Genomic DNA, 27,399 nt, shown 5'->3' with positions numbered 1-27,399 from the left:
ATGGTCTTGAGCAATGGTTCTCAATCTTGGCTGCACATTAAAATCACCTGGGAGATTCTTTTTGCGTACTTATGCGTGAGCCCCTCCCAAAGACTCGTGTAGATGGTACAGGGTGGGCTGTGAATAGCAGCATTTGTTTAAAGTTCATCAGGATGTTCTAATGGGAAGACAAGGTTGAGACCTCTGAACTGGTAGTAAACGGCTCCTACCTTGAGTCTACAGCAGAATCACCCACGAGGCCCCTCGCAGACCTCCCGAATCAGAATTTCTGGCATGGAGCCCACAAATCTGTATGGCTCAATGATCCAGCTGAGCCCTGGACGAGCATCTGGGAGGCGCCAGAATGGATTTCCACTTCTCCTCTCATATATCCTCCATGATTTGTTCAGATAAGCTGTTATCATGCCATCTGCTGGATCTCCAATGCAAGCCCCAGTCACTTCATATCTAGATTATTCTAACAAGTCTGTCTTTTCCCGTCTTCAGTTTCTCTTGAAACTGCCACAAGATTTGCTCCTAAAACATAACTTTGCTGCAGATATTTTGACAGAGGATACATTTTGCCATTTTGCCAAATCAAAGGTTCCTGGCAAAGCATAAAATCACCTCTTTAAAGAACTGCTTCATATCAAGTACAGAACTTTAGCAAACGCTGCTGACCCTCGTCCCTTCCCAACCCTCAACCAGTTGGGATCAGAGTCACACCCCAGCTGTGGCCCTTATTCCCTCTCCAGATTATCAGTATCTGGAACACCTCCTCTACTTCCACCAGGAGCCACCTCAGTCCTCACCCCATCACTCTTTATCACCCCACGGATACAAATTAGCAAAGGTTTGAGGCTCAGCGCTAGGGCCTGAGAACTGATATTCTGCAGATTACCTGCTGACCTAAAAGCTTGGGAGTTTACTGACGTTTCTCCCCCTATATCACACCAAAGTCTCTTTACCCCCTCCGCCTCCAAGATTTGGACTCCACACCCTCTATCAAAGCCATCTGCAGCTCAAGGAATAATGACAGATTAGCTGCCACTCTTTGGTGGGGAACTTGAGCCATGGTATTGGGTATGTCTGGTCACAGAAGTGGGAAGGGATATTTTCAAGGGAGACAAAGTTGGTGGAGCATGAGAATTCAAGCTGGCATTGACAATGACCATTGCTACAGAAGCTGTGTAGCTGATAGCTTAGGTCAGCTCATTGCACGGGACTGCTCAGGCTTCATCGTGGGGAGCAGAGCCCTGTGTTCCCGTGGGTTTACCCTCCGGTCCAGCAAGAGCAGCTTCCTGGTGCCCGCCCTGGAGGCTACTCCAACGTCTCAATGGCCCTGGCTGTCCCTTGAGCCTCCTGACCATTTTGCTGACTCTCTTTACTTCTCAAACCTGCCCCTCATTCCATGCAAACTCCCATTAGGACATATTGTCTTATTTCCCTCGGGTAGTGGCCTCCTCTGCCTCTTCGTCACTTATTTCCTTTAACACAGAGAACTTTACCAATTTGCCTGGATCCTTGTAGTTTTTGCCCTCTTACGCATCTCTTCCCCTCATTTCCCCTACAGAGCCTCACAACATGTCCTCAAATTAATATTTTCTGATCTGCATTCTTACCCCAATTTCTTCACCACTTTACTTCCTCTTAGCAGAGGAATCTGTGTAGTCCTTTTTTACACTAATTCGGATTGTATGATTGAAGCACTTTTTATCAATCCCCGTCACTTGCTGACACAACACAAACTGTCAGTAAAGGATTGACAAGACAGTCTGTTCTCTTATAATTAAAACAGATTATAGAGCATTTCTTACCATAGTTCAGTTTTGCAACTACAGCATAAATTCTGTGAGTACAGGCAAGGAGAAGCATATTTTTATCTAGATTAAGTCAAAGCTACTTCCCAAGTAATTTTCAAGGCTTATAAACCTCCAAATTCATCGGCAAGATTGACGGCAATATATCAGTCATTATGATATTTCTCTGTTACAAATGAAATTCATGATTAGATGTCACAATAATTGCTTCATGACATCATATAATTAAGGGCACAGGGGAGGAGGAAATGGAGCCAGCATGTTAGATGTAAATTCCTTCTCATGCACACCACTATAATTTCATACCCTAACAACTGAACTTGACAGGCAGTCGAAAACAGACGGCAAGTTTCTCAAAAAATATAATGATCCCTAACAATGTTCACCTCTTAACGAACTTTGAGAAAAAAGGATGAAACATATTTCATTGCTGGTGCCTGGTACACAGCAGTCACTCAATAATTACTTATCACATAAAGTCTTGAAACCTGAGACTTTCCTTTGTGTCATTCCATTCTGCCTAGAACAGTAATATAAATCTCCCCTCTTTCTGGGACTAAATCCTAACTTTTCAGGGCCCGCAGATTACCTAATTTCTTTCCAGTTAACGCCCATCTTTAGATGTTGAGTGGTCATAGATAAATTGTCTTTTTGGTTCTGCCTGTAATTATAGAACTTTAAGCAACTTTCTGGGCTTCACAGATTAAATGAGAAGGTTCACTGGAAGGTCGTAACTCCGAGCTTTAACATGTTAACGTGTGTTATTTTCTGAGACTGTCAGTGTCACATGCCAGGAGGTGCCAATCTCATCTACCCTCCTTAGTTCTCTGTACCTCTTCCCTCCCTGTCCTCCCCTTCACCCTCATGCCCTCTCTTCCCACCTTCCCACACCCCAAAATGGATAAAGCTAAATTCTTAGCATATTGTTAGTAATACAGACTCTCAGGGGTCCTCAGTCCTGGACATGAGAAATCAGAGATGGGAGTTCCTGCTCTGATTCCTAGGATTACAAACCTGTTATAAAATCACGAACGTACCAAGGAGTGATAAAATTGTTAATGGGGTGATGGTGGGAGGGGTATGTGTGGCAGAGAGGACGGTGGGAGGGGATAGGGGAGAACTTGGGAAGCAAGTTGACTGAACTGAGTGCAGGTCCCAGGACAGCAGGAGAGACTGGGTTACCTCAGGTAGGTTTGTCAAATATTCAGTGAGAAATAGGCGACGACGCAGATTTATTATATTGAAATTCATTTTAACCTGCTTCACAATTTCGCCTAAGGCCAGCTGTAGTCATCCACTCATGTCTACTAGAAGTTAAACACATCCCAGAAATAAAGACACCTCATGAGCTGGGTCTAAGTATTGTACTTCTTCTAATTAAAAGTAGGATTCTTCAGAAACAGACTCACAGACATAGAGATCAGACTTGTGGTTGCCAAGGGGGACGGGGGAAGGGAGAGGGATGGACTGGGAAATTGGTTTTGGTAGATGCAAACTACTACATTTAGAATGGATAAACACCAAGGTCCTACTGTATAGCACAGGTCCAATCTCCTGGGATAAACCATAATGGAAAAGAATATTTTAAAAAAGAATGTCCATATGCGTAAAACTGAGTCACTTTGCTGTACAGCAGAGATTGACACAACATTGTAAATCAGCTATACTTCAATAAAAATAAATTTTAAAAATAAAAATCAAAGTAGGATTCTCTGGCAAAAGCAAATTATAAAAACAGACAGGTCTTTATGTGTGTCCTTTAAACACGTAATTACCAAGAGCACAAGATAAATGAGAAAATATTTATTTGCTCAGTTCATCTCTCCAAAATATCACCTTTTAATAAAGCAAAGGTAAATTTATTAGAACTTTCTGCCAAAGAGAGAAGACAATCTTAGCAGCATCTCAGAAGGGGGAACTCAGAAGTGAGATATTTTTACGGCTCTGGGGTCTGAGCTCAAGTGTTTTAAGATGGGTCTTCAAGGCAGGGAAATTTATATCTGTTTATATTATACATAAAGTTTACTTTTACATGTAATACATAAACGTTACTTTATTATTACTTTATTAATTTATTTATATTTAGGTTGGTGGACACAGCAAAGCAAGGGTCTTGAATAAGTAACCTATGGTTAATAAACAAGATTTTGCCCAGGTTAGCAATCTATTATCTCCAATAACTTGGGTTATGGAATTTCCTGAAGCAAACAGTGAAGTTGTTTATTGGTTTGCTCTGAACAAGTGTTTTCAGGAACAAACAACTAAGTCATGTTGATGCAGGAAGGCTACAGTTTTAGGTAAATCGCATTGACACACTTATAACAAGAATGTCTTAAAGAAGGAGGGAGGAAACTTTTAGAGGTGACGGTTTTGTTTATGGCATTGGTTATGGTCATGGTTTCACAGGTTTACACTTATCTGCAAGCTCATCAAGATGTATATATTAAATAAGAACAGCTTTTTGTAGGTCAATCATACCTCAATTTTAAAAATAATTTCTTTTAAGTATGTGCCTTTGTTATAATTAATGGGTAAACAAGGTAGAAAAGACACATGGAGAATCTAAGAGTAGCTAAATTGTTCCACATGAGAAAGAGCTTGGAGATACCCATGGAGAAGAAATCTGGGGAACAGAGAGAGTAGGAAGAGCTTGACGAAGCTGGGACTGGGAGTCAAGAGGAGAAAACTAGTTTGGTGGCAAAGAGCAGAGTGTATGGGCTTCCCTGGCTGCGCAGTGGTTAAGAATCCGCCTGCCAATGCCGGGGACACGGGTTCGAGCCCTGGTCCGGGAAGATCCCACGTGCCACGGAGCAACTAAGCCCGTGAGTCACAACTACTGAGCCTGCGCTCCAGAGCCCACAAGCCACCACTACTGAGCCTGCGTGCCACAACTACTGAAGCCCGCGCACCTAGAGGCCGTGCTCTGCAACAAGAGAAGCCACCGCAATGAGAAGCCCACGCACCACAACTAAGAGTTGTCCCCGCTCGGCGCAACTAGAGAAAGCCTGCACGCAGCAACGAAGACACACACAGACAAAAAATAAATAAATAAATAAATAATGAATAAATTTAAAAAAAAAGAGCAGCGTGTAGAATAGAAAGACAGGGGAGGGAGTAGATAGGAGAGCTACTGTGGAGAGTGGAAGAGTTATTTAAATACTAGTATTAGTATTTAAATTAAATACAATTATATTTAAATTAAATTCAATTATATGAAAATGCAATATAAATTCCAGTTTCCAGATTCTCAAGAAATGTTTGGTAAAGCCAAACACTGGAGCCCCGTTTGTGTTTCTTTTATATGTGTAACCATTCAGAAACTGGCCTTGTGAGGGACGGGACTTTTAGGTCCCACTGGCTGTGCTCCAATGTTCAGATGGCAGGAAATGTTTACATGGTGGTTGTCCTTTAAAAACAGTAACAACATGGATGAAACTGGAGGGTATTATGCTAAATGAAATAAGCCAGGCAAAGACAAACGCTGCATGGTATCACTTGTATGTGGAATCTAAAAAAGCAAGGAAAGAAAAAAAAAATCAAACTCATAGAAACAGAGTAGAAGAGTGGTTGCCAGGAGCTGGGGGTCGGGCAAAGAGGGACAGCTTGGTAAAAGGGCACAAGCTTTCAGTATAAGATGAATAAGGTATGAGGATTTAATGTAAAACATGGTGACTAGACTGGATAATACTGTATTACATAATTGAAATTTGCTAAAAGAATAGAACTTAAATGTTCTCACCAAAAATGCAAAAGTAAAATGATGGTGATGGATTATGCTGTATGCTCATTAACTCGATGTGGGGAATCCTTTCACAAGGTATACATATATCATCACATTGTACACATTGGAAATATTTGAGAAAAACAATAATATTAAGTATGAGGGACAATTTTAAAAATTTACAGCATTTATAGAAAAATATTAAAAAATTTTAAATACAAAATAAAAGCAGTAAAGATTGCAAGTCTAAGTCATCCTTCAATAAAAATGTCAGGTTAGAAATATTTCAATTTTTTAAAAAAGCAGCATCCCCCCAAAAAAACCCTTGTAATAAAAATATTTCTAAGGAAAAAAAAGAAAGAAAATGTCAGCTGGTAGACTCTAAATTCACCCTGAGAGGCTCTGACAGCAAATGGGATGAAATTTGGTGTCTAAAGATAGAAACTTTGATCATAGTTATCAGCATAACCAGTCAAGAAGAAAAAGAGACCTCAAAGAGTAGAGGAAATAAAATGGATAAAATAAAGTAAGATTATTATATCCAGACAGTGAAACCATTTGAGAAAAATCAAAATAACAGATCAAGACCAGAAAGGAAGAATTCGATATTTGAAAGGAAATAGTAGCCAAAATATCAAAATAGGATCAACATTATAAATGTTAGCTAGACTCCATTTCCAAACTAGAAAGATATTGGGAGAAATACAAAAGGTGAGATTAAAAGAAAAGGGAATTAAAACAATAATTTCCTGACTTGAAACCCTGTCATTAGTAGATGCCATATTAGGTAACTTCTTCGGCATTTTATTTCATTAATAACTAAAAACAACCACTTGCAGTAAATATTACACCATTTTTCAGATAAAATCCCAAGGGTCACTTCCTTGATATCATATAGCTTTGTAGTAGTGGAGTTAGGATTTGAGTACAGATGAGTCATTCTAAAGCTGGTGTTCCTTACTGCTTATGGTCTATACTGTTATTTTGGTGTGTTGTTATAGGAATACCTGGGTGAGGTTTATTGTCATGAACTACAGATTCTGATGGGAAGAAAAAGGTTTTCCCTAGCTCACAAATATCAGGCACCACTGAACCGACAGAAGGTTAACTAAGCCTCATGATGCTAGATGAACTCAGAGACATAATCAAAACATAATCAAAACATAAAATTAGTCTGAATAAACTCCCACAAAATGACTGCCTAATATGTGAGAAGACTTCCTTTTAAACAAGCATGGCAATAGCTTCTAAATAAGCCAGATAAAATTAAAACCAGACTAATCCAAGGATAACTAAAAGCCAACAAATCCCTAGATATTACAAGGTAGAGACACTAAAAGTGTTTATTACATCACTAACCTCCTCCAAGTGTACCATGAAGATGTGCTCCGAGTTGTTTTCCTAATGAAATGTTACTGAAACTTCTTTTAAATTATCATTTTTTTTCAAATTAGAATACACATACCGGGGCTTCCCTGCTGGCACAGTGGTTGAGAATCTGCCTGCTAATGCAGGGGACACGGGTTCGAGCCCTGGTCTGGGAAAATCCCACATGCCGCGGAGCAACTAGGCCCGTGAGCCACAACTACTGAGCCTGCGCGTCTGGAGCCTGTGCTCCGCAACAAGAGAGGCCACGATAGTGAGAGGCCCGCACACCGCGATGAAGAGCGGCCCCCGCTCGCCGCAACTAGAGAAAGCCCTAGCACAGAAACGAAGACCCAACATAGCAATCAATCAATCAATCAATCAAATAAATCTTTAAAAAAAAAAAAAAAAGAATACACATATCAAGAAAAGAGGATTTTAGTGCAATCTTTCAGGAAAACAAAACAAACATTATATCCAGGAGCACAAAAGCTGGGAGTTCATAGTCAGCCACTTAAGCCTTGGAATATTTTCTTAAAAAAAAAAAAAAAAGTGATGGTAAGGAAAAGATGAGTAAAAGGTTAAAAGTTCTATATACTGCATATAATTCACTTGGGGAAAAAATTGTCAGGATTTAAGAGGCATAAATTAAATAACCTTGAAGCCCATTTTGCCCTAGAACTATCGGGATGTTTTCAGGGAGCATCAGATGCTTATGTTTCCTGTGTGCGTATAAGAGATGAGCGGAAACAAAAATAACCTCCCTCCCAGGAACAGTGGAAGACATCAGCCGCAAAGTAGGTCACAGCCCCGGGCTACACCGCCCACTGATGTGCGCTACCCACTGTAAATGGAATCAAATGACAGGCTTTCTTGGGATCAAATGATGGCGTTTCACTGCCCATTCCACTAACACATTCCTATAGTGAACTGCTCCTGAATGAATCCTATAAACCCCTGAGTTCTCTAAGTTTTAGTGAAAAGAAATAAAACCTTTTCACAGAAGGAGAAAGGAGTTTCCAACACTCATACTAAGACTGATTTGGTAGCAATGATTTTCATTCGAAATTTAATTGCTGTGTATTCAAATAGTAGCCCTGCTTGGGGCTGAAAGGATATACTTGTTTTCTTTGGTTTGGTTTGGTTTGCTTTTTCTCTGACATTGATACTGATTTCTCACTTTTACTATGGCCCTTCTGTCAAGATGTTGGCAATCAGATTGCTGTGAAAAACAGAATTAAAGAGAGATGTTCACAGTCTCATGAGTGAGAGAACATTGCCTATTCTCCATCTATCCTCCACACTAGAGCCAAGGTGATCATCTTACTAACAAACCTAACCACCTTTTCTCCCTGCTTAAATCTTTAAATGATTTTCCATCTGAAAGATAAAGGTCCTTCATGATCTGATGTCTCCCTACCCTTGGGCCTATCTGCCAACACATTTCAAAAGGCACCCTTTGCACCAGCCCCATAAAAAACTACTCGTGGTCTCCAGAATTAAGGATAACATGCTAGCTGACACTTCTTTGCCTTTATATTGTTATTCCCTCTGCCTAAAATGTCCTTCTTTCTACCTCCTACTTAGCTTCTGGGAGCCTTTCCTAAATCCTCAATCTAAACGAGGACCCCTTCTCCCCATCACACTCTATACACACCACAGCATGGCCCGTGGCACACTCTACTGTAATCCACAGTTCACTTTGTTTAGTTTTGTGAGGACACAGTCCACTTCTCATGCAACTATGTATCCCCAAGGTCTCAGCACTTGCTTAGGTCTTCATCTGCTGAAGAATGTTGATGGCTCCTGTATTACCCATGGGTTGTGGTTGTGAAAGAAAAAATACAAGCTGATGCAAGCAAATCTTGGGGGTAAAGAAAAGAAAGGAAAGGAAAGGAAAGGAAAGGAAAGGAAAGGAAAGGAAAGGAAAGGAAAAGAAGGAAAGGAAAGGAATGAAAGGAAGGAAAAGAAAGGAAAGGAAGGAAAAGAAAGGGAAGGAAGGAAAGGAAAGGAAAGGAAAGGAGGAAGGAAGGAAGGGAGAAGAAAGGGAGGGAGGGAGAGAGAAAGAAAGAAAGGAAGGAAGGAAGGAAAGAAAGAAAGAAAAGAAAGAAAGAAAGGAAGGAAGGAAGGAAGAAAGAAAGAAAGAAAGAAAGAAAGAAAGAAAGAAAGAAAGAAAGAAAGAAAGAAAGAAAGAAAGAAAGAAAGAAAGAAAGGAAGGAAGGAAGAAAGAAAGGAAGAAAGAAAGAAAGAGAAAGAAAGAAGGAAGGGAGGAAAAGAAAGAAAAGGCTGTCAGGCCTGGCTAGATGCAGACTCACATATGTCAGCAGGAGCTGTCTGTCTCCTTCCTTCGATTGCATAGTCCTGTGTTGGCTCTCTCTCTGTGGTGGAATGATGGCCAACAGCAGCTTCAGGTGTACAACCTGTTGGTTTGGCTATTTCATCTGACATAGATTCTCTTTTCTAATAGTTCCAGAAAAGCCTTGGGGTTGAGACTCCCTGGCCTACCTTGTGTCACATATCCCACCTGAACCAGTGACTCTGGCCGTGAGAATGGAACGCACTGATTGTCCATGCCTGATTATCAGACCCACCCTGAAAAGGAGGTGGGAGGTGAGAGAGAGCATCGGCCTCATCCAGACCTCGAGGAGAGGGCAGTGGTGTGCAGAGGTCAACACCACAGGTGCTGGAGCTTGGCTGCTGGGTTCAGATCCATGCTGACCAGCTATGTGAACTTGGGCAAGTTACTTAATCTCAGTTTTGTAAGTGGGGCTCATAGGAGATGTCAACACCTATAATAACCCAGCTCTGTCTTTCTTGCAATGCAAGATATCCACAGCATACTTTCTCTCCTTCTAGACCACAAGTCAGAAATCATTTTACCCAGAATGTTCTTAATCAGAAAGGTGCAATAACTTTGGAGCATTCTTGATGTTGTTGGCAAGAGAGGAAAAAGAGAGAAAAAAAATATATATACCAGCTGTGTCAGAGTTCCAGCTCAATATCTCCACTGTTCATGGACTTTTCCCCGTGCAAGACGGCAACTGAAGAAAATCCAAGCAGGATGCCCTCGGATGACATTGTTCAAAGATTTAAGGAAATCTCTTTGTACCACTTTATAAGGGAGGAGGATGTTTCCCTGGAGCCCCTAGAAGACTTTCTCTGATTTCTCCTTGGTCACATACCTACCCCCGGTCAGTCACCGACAAAGAAAATGGAATCCCCCCATTAGCTGAGACCAGCCTCGGCACATGGCACTCAGAGCAAATTTAGTGGCCATAAACAAAATGTACATGAATGAGCTGTGGCTGTGTTCCAAGAAGTCTTAATTTATTGACATTGAAATTTGAATTTCATATAATTTTATGGGTATGATATGTTATTCTTATTTTGATTTTTTCCCATTTAAAAATGTAAAAACCATTCTTAGTTCACAAAGAATGCAAGCTACAAAACAGGGGTCGGGCTGGATTTGGCCCATGGGCTGTGGTTTGCCAGCCCCTGGTGTATGTGTAACCAGACCCAAGTAGGTCCAAAAGGCACAGCGAACTGTCCAAACACAGCCAGTGGCTCAGGCTCCCATGGGGCCTACTCCTGCTGCTTTCCCTTCTCTCCTTCAATCTTCTCTGTGATGAGTTAACTGAAGAGAAGAAGATGTGGGCGGAGCTGCAGGGTGTGGTAGCTCCAGGAAGACGTGGATGGCTGCTGCATCGCAACCCCACTGCGTCCAATTTGTGGATCTGGAAAAGACTTTACACAGCCCTGCAGTCCAGTGTTTCTCAAACTTCAGCCTGTGTAATAATCTCCTGCGGTGCCTGTTCATTTTATTTTAAATTTTTACTTTTCAAATGCAGTATAGTTGATCTGTGGTGCCTGTTTAAAATGCAGATTCCAGGCCCTGCCCCTGAGTTCTAATTCAGTAGATCTGGGTAGGACCTACGGATGTGCTTTTTTTTTTTGGTTGTTTAGTTTTTATTTCATAACCGTGAACTTAACTTTGCAATTCAGCTAAACTTGGAGGGGGATAAGGAAAATATGGAACCCAAAGAAGTGCAATGAGAGCACAAAGATTATAGGATAGTTTGAGCAGACGGGGATGAAGGGGTGTTCTCTGGTGGTTAAGATAGAACACAAGTCAAATTTATTGTTAGCTTTGTCCACAGTCAGCAATGGTGATCTTCTTGCTGGTCTTGTCATTCCTGGACCCAAAGCGCTCCATGGCTTCCACAATATTCATGCCCTCTTTCACCTTGCCAGAGACCACATGCTTGCCATCCAACCACTCAGTCTCGGCAGTGCAGATGAAAAACTGGGAACCGTTTGTGTTGGGGCCAGCATTTGCCACGGACAAGATGCCAGGACCCGTATGCTTCAGGAGGAAATTCTCATCATCAAATTTCTCCCCACAGATGGACTTGCCACCAGTGCCACCATGGCGTGTGAAGTCACCACCCTGGCACATAAATCCCGGAATTATTCTGTGAAAGCAGGAACCTTTATAACCAAAGCCTTTCTCCCCAGTGCTCAGAGCACGAAAGTTTTCTGCTGCCTTTGGAGCTTTGTCTGCAAACAGCTCGAAGGAGACGCAGCCCCAGGGCTCGCCGCCGACAGCGATGTCAGAGAACACGGTAGGGTTGACCGTGGTTGGGCAGCGCGGGAGGTTCCGGGGTGGCGGCGTCTGCAAAAAAGCCTGGATGTGCTTTTTTTTTTTTTTCAGCTTTACTGAAGTATAACTGGCAATTAAATTGTAAGATATAATTTGGTATATGTATGTACTGTAAAATGATACCCCCATGGAGTTAAACATCTATCACCTCACATATTTACCTGTGTGTGTGTGTGGTGAAAATATTTAAGTTCTACTTTCATAGCAAATTTCAATTATACGATACAGTGTTATCTACTATAGTCACTGGATATGCATTTTTAATAAGCCTGTGACTCTGATGGGGCCCCTATCAGTCAGAAAGTTAGTGGCAGAGCTGGGACTAGAATCCTGAGTGATCTTTCAATTAGCACACTGTCTGCTAATTGAAAAGGTTAAATGTGAATAGAAGCAAAAGAGACACTGATTTTGATTCTGAATGAAACTCCACAACTGAGCTGTACACGGGGCAAACCCAATGGTCAAATGCAGATACCACCTTCCCTGCCCTATAGGGTTGTGTATCTTACGCAACAAAGCCCAATTTTAGTATGAATCATATGTGTTTCTAACATCTCTTCCTCTGATCAGCATATGAGTATCTTAAAAACAGGAAACTGCGACTCATTCACCTTTGCAGCTCCCAATGGGAGGGCCTGTCACATAATAGGCTGCCAATAATATTTACTAGGCAAATATTTGGATCAAAGGTTCCTTTCTAAAATTATTTCAAAACGAAGAAAAATTTAGAGAGCTAACATTGCATGGTATTTTTAATCAATATTGCATGACAGTTTAATTACAGAAAACAATGTAATAATATCCTGCCAAAACTGAGCAATGTGTATCATCAAAGCAACTAAACTAATATGCAAAATAGAGTAGGCAGAGTTAACCAGCATGGCCTCAGCTTGGGAATTATTTAATTAGAAACATGTTTTTAATGAATTCCAATGTTAAACAAAGTCACCAATGATGCAATGTTTTATTTGAAGCACTAACACTCTCTTTCAAGCCAGGACTCCAGATCCTCTTTCCTTACAATTGTTAATATTTACATTTTTAATGGAATCCCTATTTGGGAAATTGACAACGTAGTGAACATGAAGGGTAAACCTCTGAGATGCTACTCCAGGAGACTCGGTCAATGGCATTACAGGGACACATCCAGGACCCGTGTAAAGGGAAACTCTATTTATAACGCAGACCCCGACAGGAGTGACTCTTCCCCACAAAAAATATAATTAGACTTGGAAATAGAATAAAGAGGAAGCACAGACATGAGAAGACTGTGACCTTGAGCAGCCACTCCTTGAGCAGCTATAGAGGCAGATAACCAGAATTTTGAAAAGTATATTGGACAGAAGCAAAGACCTCTTGGTAAAACTGAGATAAAGATTCAATTCCTAAAGTATTGATAAATGTTGATATTTGCAGATGTCAAGGCTAAGAATTGTCTGCAAATACAAATCCACAATCTCTTCTTTGAAAACAGCTGTGTTTCAGGATTCAGAATGTTTCAGATTTTGAAAAGGAATACAGTGAAAACCCAACAAATGTAAAACGCTCCCAGCAGGAACTGTAGCAATGTCTCATAATCAAACACATTAAAACTTCTGCCACAGGGGTTCCCTGGTGGCTCAGCAGTTAAGAATCTGCCTGCCAATAAAGCAGATAAAATCCTGGTCCTGTTCATTAAGGCAGGATGGCGAACGGTGCAGTGCTGGAGCTGGTTCATATTGGCCCACGAGGGCTCATTGTCAAATTTTCAGGAATTTTTTTTTTTTTTTTTTTTTTGGCCGTGCCACACAGCTTGTGGGATTTTAGTTCCCCGACCAAGGATTGAACCCAGGCCCTCTGCAGTGAGAGCTCGGAGTTCTAATCACTGGACCACCAGGGAATTCCCAAAATTTACAGGAATTTTGACAACTGATTGTTGAAACTCAGCCATTATTTAAAAGTTAAAGTATGTAAACTTAAAATTAAATTTATTTTATTAAAATCAAATATAATAAATACTCAAAACTCAAAAAAAAAAAAAAAAGAATCCGCCTGCCAGTGCAGGGGACACGGGTTGGAGCCCTGGTCCAGGAAGATCCCACATGCTGCAGAGCAACTAAGCTCGTGTGCCACAACTACTGAGCCTGTGTTCTACAGCCCGTGAGCCACAACTGCTCAAGCCCACATGCCTAGAGGCCGTGCTCTGCAACAAGAGAAGCCACCACAATGAGAAGCCTGCACACCGCAAGGAAGAGTAGCCCTCACTCGCCACAACTAGAGAAAGCCTGCGCATAGCAACGAAGACCCAGTGCAGCCAAAAAAAAAACTTCTGCCACAAAGTGTATTGCTAACCACGCTAAGTGCTAAGGAGCTTGCATAGCCTTCCATCTGTTCAATCATGGTTGTGCAGTCAAATTAGGTCAGGATAGGGCAGTTTTGCCACCAAATGGATTTCATTCTCAGAGTTTTTTGGACTTTGAGTATAAAAAATTAATAAACAGAAACTTCAATTAATATAGAGTTGGGACGTCAGAGGGGGCGCTCTCTTGCCCTACAATGAAAGCAGAGCCCAACAGGAGAAGAAAGGCTTCCTCTTCTGGCCTGGCAAGAGCTCAGCTGATAAGAGGTTGTCACAACTCAGCCAACGAAAAGCCACTATACTTCGAAATCTCAATTCCTCCAATGGACTTTTTGTTTACGGTAGCCCTCCCAACTTCCTTTGCCCCTCTTTAAAAGAGTTGTCCTCTCCTTGATGTAGGGGACTTGCACGTGGCTTGCCATGATTGCAGACCCCAAATTGCAATTCTTCGTTGAGCCCAAAAATATCCATTTTTGTTAGAGAAATAACTGGAAGTCTATTTGTTTTAGGTCAGCATTTTGGTGGCCTGTACAGGGACCAGAGAAGACCCCCAATGACTCCAAGACTGCTGAGCAGACAGGTGCAGTGCTCACACTGAACCTGTTTTTGCTCATTGCTTTTCTTGCCGACTCTGGGATTTGAGGGTAAGTCTTTCTCCAGGATCCCAACTTCTGCCTTCTTTGCTTTTTGAAGCTCTCAGGTCTTAGTCAGCATCTATTTAAAGTTTCATCCTTACTGGTTAAGGCCTTGTTCTGTATGCAAGTACTCGTTTGGCACTTTGGCATGATTGTGAAATCAGACTGCATTGGAACTGGCTAGACTTCAGCCCATACCATCAGGAACAGAGACTGTTTCATTGGAGCTGTGCCGGTTCTGTCTTCAACCCAATTCCATCAGAAATAGGGGCTGTTCTATTGGAATTGTCCTGTTAAGATTTTAGTCTGGCTCCTTGGGGACCAGATTGTCCCTTAGAACTGGCTGGTATTAGGTCGTTTGAGCTATTTGAACAGTAAGTCTATTTGAAAATTATTCCCTTACTCTAGAGAAAAACCTCTGAAAAATGGGATCCCAGATATCTAAATATTTTCATATTCACATTTTGTATTCTCTACAGGGACCTCGGCCAATTTTATGTTTGAAGACCACCGTCCTTCCTTACGTGCCTTTCTAACTAAAAGGACGGACCTAACTAAAGACAATTTAGAATGTCAATGGCCATTATGGGGAACTTTTGAAATCCCCAAACTTACTTAACTCTAAAATTTCCAAAACTGAATGCAGCACCTAATTCGATTGGTATTTTGAGGCTTCTAAATGTTCTTAAGAACCTTTGCCTCTCTAAAAAATAAGATTTCAAGATTAACTGAGGCAAACAAAGAAAGATAAAATGGCTTATCAAGCCTCAGGCTCTTCTTCCCCAGCTTTTGTGCCTCAGACTCTGCCTCTGGCACCATCTTCTTCCTTCCCTTCTATGCCACCTACACCTCCTCTCCACCCCCCTGTCCTCCCCAATATGAATTTTCTTGTCAAATTTCCCTTTTCCCCTGAAACTCTCCCCACTCCCTTTTCCTCTGAATCTATCAGAACCTGTTCCTTTAAAATTAAGCCTTCCGAGGATCCAGAGGCTAAAGCCTTACTTTCTTATATTCCCTGGACGAAAGCTGAACTGTGAGCCATAGTCAAAGATTTAGGCAAAGTAACTAAGGATTCTCCAGATTTGCTGAGGGATTTAATAGAGTCATTCAAACTTACCAGCCTCGTTTCTCTGACTTACATCAGCTAGTTCATACGTTTCTCAGTGAAGGTCAGGCCAAACACTGGATGAAAACAGCTCACTGGGGAAATCCTGAATGTCTCTAAAATTACAACTGGGAGACCAGCCCACTAACTCATACGTGATCAGGCTTGAGCTCTCACTAGTCGACTTCACTGAGGGATTTCCAAGGCTTTTCCAAAGCCTGTTGATTGGAACAAAATTCAGGTTTGTACACAAAAATCTGACGAACCTGTTCATGACTTTACAATTGACTTCGGATTGTTTTTAAAGAAAATTCAGGTCTTCCTTCAAATGTTGATGCCACCTGGGTAGCTTTTAACTCTGTTTATTAATGGGCTGAACTGGGACCTTTCCCTTCTAGTAAAAAGGACCAGAATGGAATGGGAAACTATGTCCACTCCAGATTCAGTTAATCTGGCAAAGCAGCTCTCTCTCACTCTAGATGAAAAGGGAGATTGCCAAAATTCTTAATCTTCAACTCCAAATGAAGGTCCCTAAATGAAACCAAAACCCTTCTAGTTTCAGCTATTATTGCAAAGAACCAGGACAATGGAAAAGAGATTGTTAAAAATTCAAATGCTTCAGGTACCTTCAGTGCTCTAATCAGCCTTTCCACTGTCCTCCCAATTCTCAATGACAAGACTCAAAGGAACTGTAGGGGTTCTTCCCAATCCTCTCTCTTAACTGGCTTGGAGAGACATTTCTCCATATTGGGAATGAATCTCTTCCAGTTCTAACTGACACCAGAGCCACACTCTTGGTCCTCAACCCCACTACTATAAAGCAACCCCTGTTCAAATCGTGGGGATCTCTAATGAACCTCAAGAGGTTCCTGTCTCTGAATGTATTCCCTTTTGTTTAGGCTCTTTGAGAGATACACACCCCTTTCTCCTTAGTTCCTCTGCCCCATTTGTTAGGGCAAGACCTCCTAGAGAAGGATTATGCTGGAATTGCTTTCTCCCAAAAGGGGGAATCATTCTAGAACTTGGAGATAAGTCATCAAAGCAGCCAACCTGACTCTGACATATTTTATTTGTTCCATCTCTAACAGTACTAGAGTAGATCTGGAAACACCGATCATTTGTCCCTATTGAATCAGCTACCACCCTCTTTATGGGCAAAATCTCCAAATGATATTGGAAAAATTCACAGCACAACTCCCATCAAGATTCAAATAGATCCCTCAAAACCTCTTCCCAGAATTAATCAACATCCTGTAAGTAAAGAATCCCTTCAAGGCATAAAGCCCGTAATAGAAGATTACAAGGCTTAAGTCCTCATCATCCCTAGTATTAATCCTTGTAGCACTCCTGTTTTACTGGTGAGAAAACCTAAAGGGTGAGGGTACAGGTTTGTCTAGGACCTCCCAGCAATAAAAAACCTTGCTATCTCCCCGACAACCTGCTGTTTCTAACCCTCATACATTACTCACATCCATTCCCACCAGACGCAAATACTTTACTGTAATCGATTTATGCAGTGCATTCTTTTTTTTTACTTTTTTTATATTTATTTATCTATTTATTTATTTATTTGTTTATTTTTCTATTTATTTATGGCTGTGTTGGGTCTCCGTTTCTGTGCGAGGGCTTTCTCTAGTTGTGGCAAGCGGGGGCCACTCTTCATCGCGGTACGCGGGCCTCTCACTATCGCGGCCTCTCTTGTTGCGGAGCACAGGCTCCAGACGAGCAGGCTCAGTAGTTGTGGCTCACGGGCCTAGTTGCTCCACGGCATGTGGGATCTTCCCAGACCAGGGCTCGAACCCGTGTGCCCTGCATTGGCAGGCAGACTCTCAACCACTGCACCACCAGGAAAGCCCTGCAGTGCATTCTTTAGTATTTCAGTTGATGAAGCTAGCAATACGTTTTTGTCTTCACTTGGGAAGAAAAGCAATTCATCTGGACGGTAATGCTTCAGGGTTTTACTGAGAATCCTTATTTTTTACAAATCCTGAAGGCTAATGTGTTTGATATAAAGTTCCCTAGAGGTTCTACTTCGTTGTAATAGGTGGATGATTTGCTTCTTTGCTCTTTTTCTCGGGCTTCCTCACAGGAAGACAGCACCCACTTGCTAAAGCTTTTAGCCTTAACGGGACTTAGGATGGCCAAGGAAAATTGCAGCTTGCCCAGACCCAGGTTCAATATCCAGAGCATGTGCTATCAGGATAAGGACTACACCTCAATCTAGATAGGTTTCATGGTGTCCTGAGTTTCCCAAAACCCAAAACTAAGAACCAACTGCGAAATTTTCTTGGGCTACTTGGTTATTGCTGAAATTGGATTCCAAGTGTCTCTCTTATGGTCAAACCTCTGTGTTTTACTCAATAATAACAACCCTGAACCCAAGTTCATGGGAAGAATCAGACAACATAGCCATCAAGGCCTTAAAGGAGAGTTTGATGAATCCACCCTTGGGCATCCCAATTCTGAATTCCTTTCTTCCTTTTTGTACATGAAAAGGAAGGGACGGTCCTTGGGGTACTCACCCCCAAACACAGGACCACCACTGACCCGTAGAGTACTACAGCCAGCAGCTGGACCCTGTGGCATGGGGATAATAACCCCCTTGCCTTAGAGTCATTACAGCCACTGCCCTTTTGGTGAAGGCCACCAAGGACATCACTGTGGGATCCTCTTTAATCGCTTTTGTACCTCATACAGTAGAAGCCCTCCTGAATTCTCATCACACTCAATATTTCTCAGTCACATGCCTCACCTACTAAGAAGTCCCTTGTTAACTGTTTCTTCCATGACTCTTTTACATTGTCACAACCTTAACCTGGATACTCGTCTCCTCTCCATCACTGACAAAGTCCCTCATGACTCCTTAACACTGACAGATCACCTGACTCCTTTCGAAGATCTGCAGGAAATTCCACTGGGTAACGCTGACTTCTTATGGTTTACTGATGGTTCTAATTTAAAAGGTGACAATGGCAAATATTGTGCTGGGTGTGTTATTTCTACTCCTTTTGATATCGTTGAATCATTCTAGAACTTGGAGATAAGTTCTCCAACAGGCTGAATTATATGCTCTTACATGGGTTTGTACTTCAGCCAAGGGCAAAACTGCCAACATTTATAACTGATAGTAAATATGTTTTTGGAATAGCCCATGATTTTGGAATGTTGTAGAAGTAATGTGACTTCCTTACGCCCAGCAGAAATAGAATTTAAAATGGCCCCTATTTCAGGAATTATTGGATGCAATACTTTTACCTGTGTTTTAGCTTTATTATTAAGACTTCAGGGCATTCTAAACTTGACTCTCTGGAAGTTAAGGGAAATCGTTTTGCTGACATTTCCTCAAAAAACGCTGCCCTTAAAGAAACCAATATCAGCCAAACCTCTGCCATTGTCCCAAGAGATATTTCCCTAAATGACAACTTAGGAAAACTGGTTAGAACAGTGCAACAACTGACCTCAGAGAAGGAGAAACAAGATTGGAAGTTCAACAATTGTTGGTTTGGTAAAAAGAGAAAGCTCTGGTTTTCACCAAGTAGCAACCCAGTCAGTCCTACTGGAGACTCTCAAATTCCCCCTCCTCACCATTGTACATGCCTTAAACCATTGGTCTACTGAACAAATTATAGCATTCATGGACCAATATTGGTGGGGAAACATTAACAAGGCCACAAAGAGAGCCTACCTCACTTGTCCCACTTATCCAAATACAACCCAGGAAAGCCTGTTTATACAGCTCCTGGACATTTTAAACTGCCTAATGGACCATTCGAGGTTTGGCAAATGGATTTCATACAAGAGCCTCCAACTCATGGATATAAATATGTTTAAGTCGCGGTTTGTATGTTTTCACACTGGAACAAAGTCTTCCCGTGCAGGCAGGCAGCACAAGTCAAGATATACTTTGCATAACGAAGTGATCACTGAAGAAATCAAAGGGGAAATCAAAAAATACTTAGAAACAAATGACAATGGAGACACGACGACCCAAAACCTATGGGACGCAGCAAAAGCAGTGCTAAGAGGGAAGTTTATAGCAATACAAGCCTACCTCAAGAAACAGGAAACATCTCGAATAAACAACCTAACCTTGCACCTAAAGCAATTAGAGAAAGAAGAACAAAAAAACCCCAAAGCTAGCATAAGGAAAGAAATCATAAAGATCAGGTCAGAAATAAATGAAAAAGAAATGAAGGAAACAATAGCAAAAATCAATGAAACTAAAAGCTGGTTCTTTGAGAAGATAAACAAAATTGATAAACCATTAGCCAGACTCATCAAGAGAAAAAGGGAGAAGACTCAAATCAATAGAATTAGAAATGAAAGAGGAGAAGTAACCACTGACACTGCAGAAATACAAACTATCATGAGAGATTACTACAAGCAACTCTATGCCAATAAAATGGACAACCTGGAAGAAATGGACAGATTCTTAGAAATGCACAACCTACCGAGACTGAACCATGAAGAAATAGAAAATATGAACAGACCAATCACAAGCACTGAAATTGAAACTGTGATTAAAAACCTTCCAACAAACAAAAGCCCAGGACCAGATGGCTTCACAGGTGAATTCTATCAAACATTTAGAGAAGAGCTAACACCTATCCTTCTCAAACTCTTCCAAAATATTGCAGAGGGAAGAACACTCCCAAACTCATTCTACAAGGCCACCATCACCCTGATACCAAAACCAGACAAAGATGTCACAAAGAAAGAAAACTACAGGCCAATATCACTGATGAACATAGATGCAAAAATCCTCAACAAAATACTAGCAAACAGAATCCAACAGCACATTAAAAGGATCATACACCATGATCAAGTGGGGTTTATCCCAGGAATGCAAGGATTCTTCAATATATGCAAGTCAGTCAACGTGATACACCATATTAACAAATTGAAGGAGAAAAACCATATGATCATCTCAATAGATGCAGAGAAAGCTTTCAACAAAATTCAACACCCATTTATGATAAAAACCCTGCAGAAAGTAGGCACAGAGGGAACTTTCCTCAACATAATAAAGGCCATATATGACAAACCCACAGCCAACATTGTCCTCAATGGTGAAAAACTGAAACCATTTCCACTAAGATCAGGAACAAGACAAGGTTGCCCACTCTCACCACTATTATTCAACATAGTTTTGGAAGTGTTAGCCACAGCAATCTGAGAAGAAAAAGAAAGAAAAGGAATCCAAATCAGAAAAGAAGAAGTAAAGCTGTCACTGTTTGCAGATGACATGATACTATACATAGAGAATCCTAAAGATGCTACCAGAAAACTCCTAGAGCTAATCAATGAATTTGGTAAAGTAGCAGGATACAAAATTAATGCACAGAAATCTCTTGCATTTCTATACACTAATGACGAAAAATCTGAAAGTGAAATTAAGAAAACACTCCCGTTTACCGTTGCAACAAAAAGAATAAAATATCTAGGAATAAACCTACCTAAGGAGACAAAAGACCTGTATGCAGAAAATTATAAGACACTGATGAAAGAAATTAAAGATGATACAAATACATGGAGAGATATACCATGTTCTTGGATTGGAAGAATCAACATTGTGAAAATGACTCTACTACCCAAAGCTATCTACAGATTCAATGCAATCCCTATCAAACTACCACTGGCATTTTTCACAGAACTAGAACAAAAAATTTCACAATTTGTATGGAAACACAAAAGACCCCGAATAGCCAAAGCAATCTTGAGAACGAAAAATGGAGCTGGGGGAATCCGGCTCCCTGACTTCAGACTATATTACAAAGCTACAGTAATCAAGACAGTTTGGTACTGGCACAAAAACAGAAATATAGATCAATGGAACAGGATAGAAAGCCCAGAGATAAACCCACGCACATATGGTCAACTTATCTTTGATAAAGGAGGCAAGCATATACAGTGGAGAAAAGACAGCCTCTTCAATAAGTGGTGCTGGGAAAATTGGACAGATACATGTAAAAGTATGAAATTAGAACACTCCCTGACACCATGCACAAAAATAAACTCAAAATGGATTAAAGACCTAAGTGTAAGGCCAGACACTATCAAACTCTTAGAGGAAAACATAGGCAGAACACTCTATGACATACATCACAGCAAGATTCTTTTTGACCCAGCTCCTAGAGAAATGGAAATAAGAACACAAATAAACAAATGGGACCTAATGAAACTTAAAAGCTTTTGCACAGCAAAGGAAACCATAAACAAGACCAAAAGACAACCATCAGATTGGGAGAAAATATTTGCAAATGAAGCAACTGACACAGGATTAATCTCCAAGATTTACAAGCAGCTCATGCAGCTCAATAACAAAAAAACGAAGAACCCAATCCAAAAATGGGCAGAAGACCTAAATAGACATTTCTCCAAAGAAGATATACAGATTGCCAACAGACACATGAAAGAATGCTCAACATCATTAATCATTAGAGAAATGCAAACCAAAACTACAATGAGATATCATCTCACACCGGTCAGAATGGCCATCATCAAAAAATCTAGAAACAATAAATGCTGGAGAGGGTGTGGAGAAAAGGGAACACTCTTGCATTGTTGGTGGGAATGTAAATTGATACAGCCACTATGAAGAACAGTATGGAGGTTCCTTAAAAAACTAAAAATAGAACTACCATACGTCCCAGCAATCCCACTACTGGGCATATACCCTGAGAAAACCATAATTCAAAAAGAGTCATGTACCAAAATGTTCATTGCAGCTCTATTTACAATAGCCAGGACATGGAAGCAACCTAAGTGTCCATCGACAGATGAATGGATAAAGAAGATGTGGCACATATATACAATGGAATATTACTCAGCCATAAAAAGAAACGAAATGGAGGTATTTGTAATGAGGTGGATGGAGTTAGAGTCTGTCATACAGAGTGAAGTTAGTCAGAAAGAGAAAAACAAATACAGTATGCTAACACATATATATGGAATCTAAGAAAAAAAAAAAAAAAGGCCATGAAGAACCTAGTGGCAAGATGGGAATAAAGACACAGACCTACTAAAGAATGGACTTGAGGATATCGGGAGCGGGAGGGGTGAGATGTGACAGGGTGAGAGAGTGGCATGGACATATATACACTACCAAATGTAAAATAGATAGCTAGTGGGAAGCAGCCACGTAGCACAGGGAGATCAGCTCGGTGCTTTGTGACCACCTAGAGGGGTGGGGTGGGATGGAAAGGGTGGGAGGGAGGGAGATGCAAGAGGGAAGAGATATGGGAACATATGTATATGTATAACTGATTCATTTTGTTATAAAGCAGAAACTAACACACCATTGTAAAGCAATTATACTTCAATAAAGATGTTAAAAAAAAAAAAAAAAAGATATACTTTGCAACTTTCAGCTCCAGAGAACCGCCAGGTGAGGGCTTGGTCACTTCAAGTCTGGTCTCCTTTGTGGTCTCTATGCCAGTGTCAGACACAGATACGGCTCTCTGTCCTTCCAGACCTTCCAACGGTAACTAGTAAATAGCTCTCTTTCACACACACACACACACACACACTCATACGCTCACACACAACCAAAATAAGGCATTCATGCATATAACAGAATTTACTGACATTTGGAGTCGACAGGGGTATACAAGACAGCAATTCCAAATCCTAAAAATTAGATGAAACCGGTTCTTAAATTGTTTTTCACTACCTCATCATGTAATTCAGCTGCCCTCATTCCTCCAACACCATTCTCTTTTCAGAGGTTCCCTTCCTCAGACAATTCACAGAAACTTAACTCCCCTCCCCTTTATTACCTAGAACAATTATATTCTCCCATGCTCTCTAATAGTATCACGGGGGAAAGAATAGTCTCCAAACTGGGAAATGGAAGAACTTTGTATCTTGCCTCTTTGTTTGGATCCTGAAAAGCATCATTACAGGCAATGGCCTGTTTAAAATTCAGCTGCACTCCCAGGCCCTCCGCTTCTGCTCTCTGCCTGATCCCATTTCACCCTTTCAGGCTGATTGGACTAATCAGCACATCAGCTGGAGGATGAAATTTTGCTCTTCCAGTGATCAGCACCATAGACATATCTGCATCATTTGCTTGTAGATGGTTTTTCTTTCTTGTCTGGTAGACAGCATACCTGGCATCTGGGACCAGTCCTCACAGACTTTTTTTGTAACCACTGATAGAGTCGTGATATGAAATGAAACTGCAAATATTTCTTACTTTGAAAAACATTAGCTACTTATGTAATCATTCTTTTTCCCAACTATTTAATACCTTTATTTTCACTGCCCTTCTCCCTCTCTTTCTCTCTCTCCTCTTTGAACTTTACTGATTCCCTCGCCCCCTAGAAAATTAATGAACTCTGGCAAAATCACAATCAAATTTGTCCAAGAAATTTTGTTTCACAATGAGCTCTTCTGAATTAATGACCCAAAGGTACCTGAAAAGATGTTCTACGTCATTATTCATGAGGGAAATCCAACTTAAATCCACTACGAGTTACTACTTCACACCTATCAGAATGACTAAATTTAAAAGACTGACCGTTCCAAGTGTTGGTGAGAATGCGGAGGAACTGGACTCTCATACACTGTTGGTGGTGTATAAAATAGTACAGCCACTTTGGAAAACACTTTGGCAGTTTCTTAAATGGTTAAACATACACCTATTCTATGTTCCAGCCACTTCACCCCCAGGCACTTTACCAACAGAAATGAAAACATATGTCCGTTGAAAGACTTGTACACAAATGTTCATAGCTATTAGCTAAAGTTCATTGTGATAGCCAAAATCTGGAAATGACCTAAATGTCCATCTACAGGAAAATGGATAAACTATAGTGTACATAAAAATTGGAATGTACTACTCAGCAAGAAGAAGACATTAGCAGTTGATACAGACAACAACTTGGATGAATTTCAATGTAATTATGCTAAGTGAAAAAAGGCAGACAAAAAAGACTATGTACTTATGATTTCACTTATATAAAATCATAGGAAATGCAAACTAATGTATAATGACAGAAAGCAGATAAGTGGTTGCCTTGGGGATAGAGCAGTTGAGGAAGAACAGGAAGGAGAAATGACAAAGGAACCTGGGGAAATCTTGGTGGAGGGGGTGAAGAATACATTCATTACCTTGATTCTGGTGATGGTTTCACAGGTGTATACACTTGTGTAAAACTCACCGAACTGTACACTCTAAATATGTACAGTTTATTATATGCCAGTTATACATTAATAAAGTTGTTAAACAAAGATTTTTAAAAGGCTCTCTTCTGTAATCATTCTCTAAATGACAATAAAAGAATGTTGTTTGAAAATAGAATTATCTATGTTTAAATCTTTGTTCTATTTTCTTAATATGTTTGGTCTTGTGATAAAACACCACCTGTGTGAGATGTTTATTGTGTTCAACTGAGTAGTTTTAAAAATTGTCTATTAACTGTTTTAATCTATATGTATATTATTTGGTATGAATAGGTGTTAAGCTCTGTAAGAGTTCTTAGGAAGTTTAGAAAATGACACTTGTCATTGACCATAAGGTTGAATTGTGCCCTTCCCCCCAAAAAAAACTGATATGTTGAACTGCTAAACCCTAGTACCTCAGAATGTCACCTTAATTGGAGTCAGGGTCTTTACAAAGGTAATCAAGTTAAAATGATGTCATTAGGCGGGGCCCTAATCCAATATGACTGGTGTCCTTATAAAAGGGGAAATTTGGAGTCATCTACACATGCAGGCAGAATGCCATGTGAACATGAAGATGGCTATCTACAGGCCAAGGCGAAAGGCCTAGAACAGATTCTTCTCTCACAGCCTCTGAAGCAACCAACCTGCCAAAACCTTATTTCAGACTTCCAGCCTCCAGAACTGTGAGACAATAAAATTTTGTTATTTGAGCCAGCCATTTGTGATACTTTGTTATAGCAGCCCTAGCAAATCAATTTAATACTACTGTGTAGAAGAAAGACAATGTTCTCATCTGGAATTTGTGACCAGTAATGGCATTTTTGAAAGAATCTGTGAGGAAAATATCACTTGGACCCCTCAGGGTAAGAAGCTAATTGTGCCAAAAGATATATATTTGACTTAAGGAGATTATTAACTCCTTAACTAAACTATAAGGAAAAGAATGTTGGTGAGCAATAGCTGACCACATTTGGTTCCTGTTAGAAGTTTCTTGAGGGGCTACCGGGGGAAGAGGCTCTGGAAAATAAGGAGAGAAGGACACCAGCTGACAGAACTTTGACTTGTGAAGAAACATACTGATATTTTCAAGGAAGTTATTTTTCAACTATGTGAATGTAAATGTTAGATAACAGATACTACTATACAACAGGCTTATTGTGATTTGTTCCCCTATGTATTTCATATATCATTATATTATGTTATTTGTTTATAAGCACATTGTTTAACTTACAATATACTTACGTAAAAAAATCATAATTAAAAACTACTGATTATCAAAAATCAGATTGCATTATATTTATACACAAGGAGAGTCAGGGACACAATGAAAATAAAATCCAAAGTTACAAATATGGCATTTACACCCACGATTTTATTAATTTTGCTCATTAATGTTTAAAATAGTTAACGTAGATAAAATAGTTAAAATAATAAAAACTCAACATAGATGGAGATAATAAAAACCTTGTAAATGGAGAGCTTCATGGCAGCTGATTCTGTGTGTTTTTTTTTTAATGAATATAGCATTTAATGTAGCATCAAAAATATTAAATATCTGGGAATAATCTAACAAACGTGAATACCTCTAACAAAACTACAAAACATTATTTTAAAAGGCTAAAGAAGAACTGAGAAAATGGAGAAATATATCATGTCCATGGATTACAGAACAATAGTGTAAAGATATCGATTCTCACCAAATTTATTTATAAATTCAATTCAATCACTGTATGTGTGTGGAAATTGACAAGTGAATCCTAAAATTTGTGTGTAAATGCAAAAATGGCAGCTGATTCTTAAGAGAACTGTTCTATTCTGTTTTTACCCCACTTTCAGAGGTACCTGGGAGCTATGCGAATGCTAATCACGGCTCTTGTTGAAACAAGAAATTCAGCCTCATGGCAGAATCTATAAGAGAAAATCTATCAGGTAGTTCAAAACAGTAGCCATTAAATTTATGAGACACTTAATGTAACTGCTCTCCAATACATTTCTATGAATCTCATTTTCTCTGTATGGTAGTCAATGACTTTTGTTTGAAAAATGCAGCAGAACATTTCAAAGTACTGTCTGCTTCTTCCTCCTCCCAACCAGCTTGCTTCTGTTCTTGGAGTATTGCTCTGAACGGGAAAAAAATGAAACCAAGAAACATCCAGAACCTTCTCTCAATCAAATGGCCACTTTAGTCACTCCCCATGCTCATAGGGATATCGAAAAGAAGGAAGGGAAGGGAAGGGAAGGGAAGGGAAGGGAAGGGAAGGGAAGGGAAGGGAAGGGAAGGGAAGGGAAGGGAAGGGAAGGGAAAAGAAAGTTCTAACTTGCATCTGCTCTGGTCGTTCCTAGAGGCTAGTGTAGTTTGGGCCCAGCCTGGGTTTTCCAAGAAGTCTGAATGCAATAGGATTTGATGGATCCCAGGAAAGAATCATACCCAAATTTCCTCTTACCTGGGTCTGCTATGGTGAATGGATTTTCCACTCTGAAAGAAAAATTATTTTTGTTAAAATGTTGTCCTTTTATAAAATGTAAAATACCCTAGAAAACTAACACCAAGCAAAGATCCAGATTTAATACCTTAGTTGATCAATGAAAACTGACAGAAGATACT

At 40.3% G+C, this 27,399-nt stretch overlaps 1 pseudogene across 1 annotated transcript; it reads right to left on the bottom strand.

Annotated features, from left to right (window-relative positions):
- Nucleotides 1–8,786: 8,786 nt before the first annotated feature.
- On the bottom strand, nt 8,787–17,144 carry LOC309640157 (peptidyl-prolyl cis-trans isomerase A pseudogene; annotated as a pseudogene). Its single transcript has one exon. The product of its transcript is annotated as a peptidyl-prolyl cis-trans isomerase A pseudogene (transcript).
- Nucleotides 17,145–27,399: the final 10,255 nt, after the last annotated feature.

This window comes from Balaenoptera physalus (genome assembly GCF_965194825.1).
Source record: "Balaenoptera physalus genome assembly, chromosome: 12".
NCBI classification, from domain to species: domain Eukaryota; kingdom Metazoa; phylum Chordata; class Mammalia; order Artiodactyla; family Balaenopteridae; genus Balaenoptera; species Balaenoptera physalus.
The sequence above is the reverse complement of the archived record's forward strand: the minus strand, read 5'-3'. Positions and strand labels throughout refer to the sequence as shown.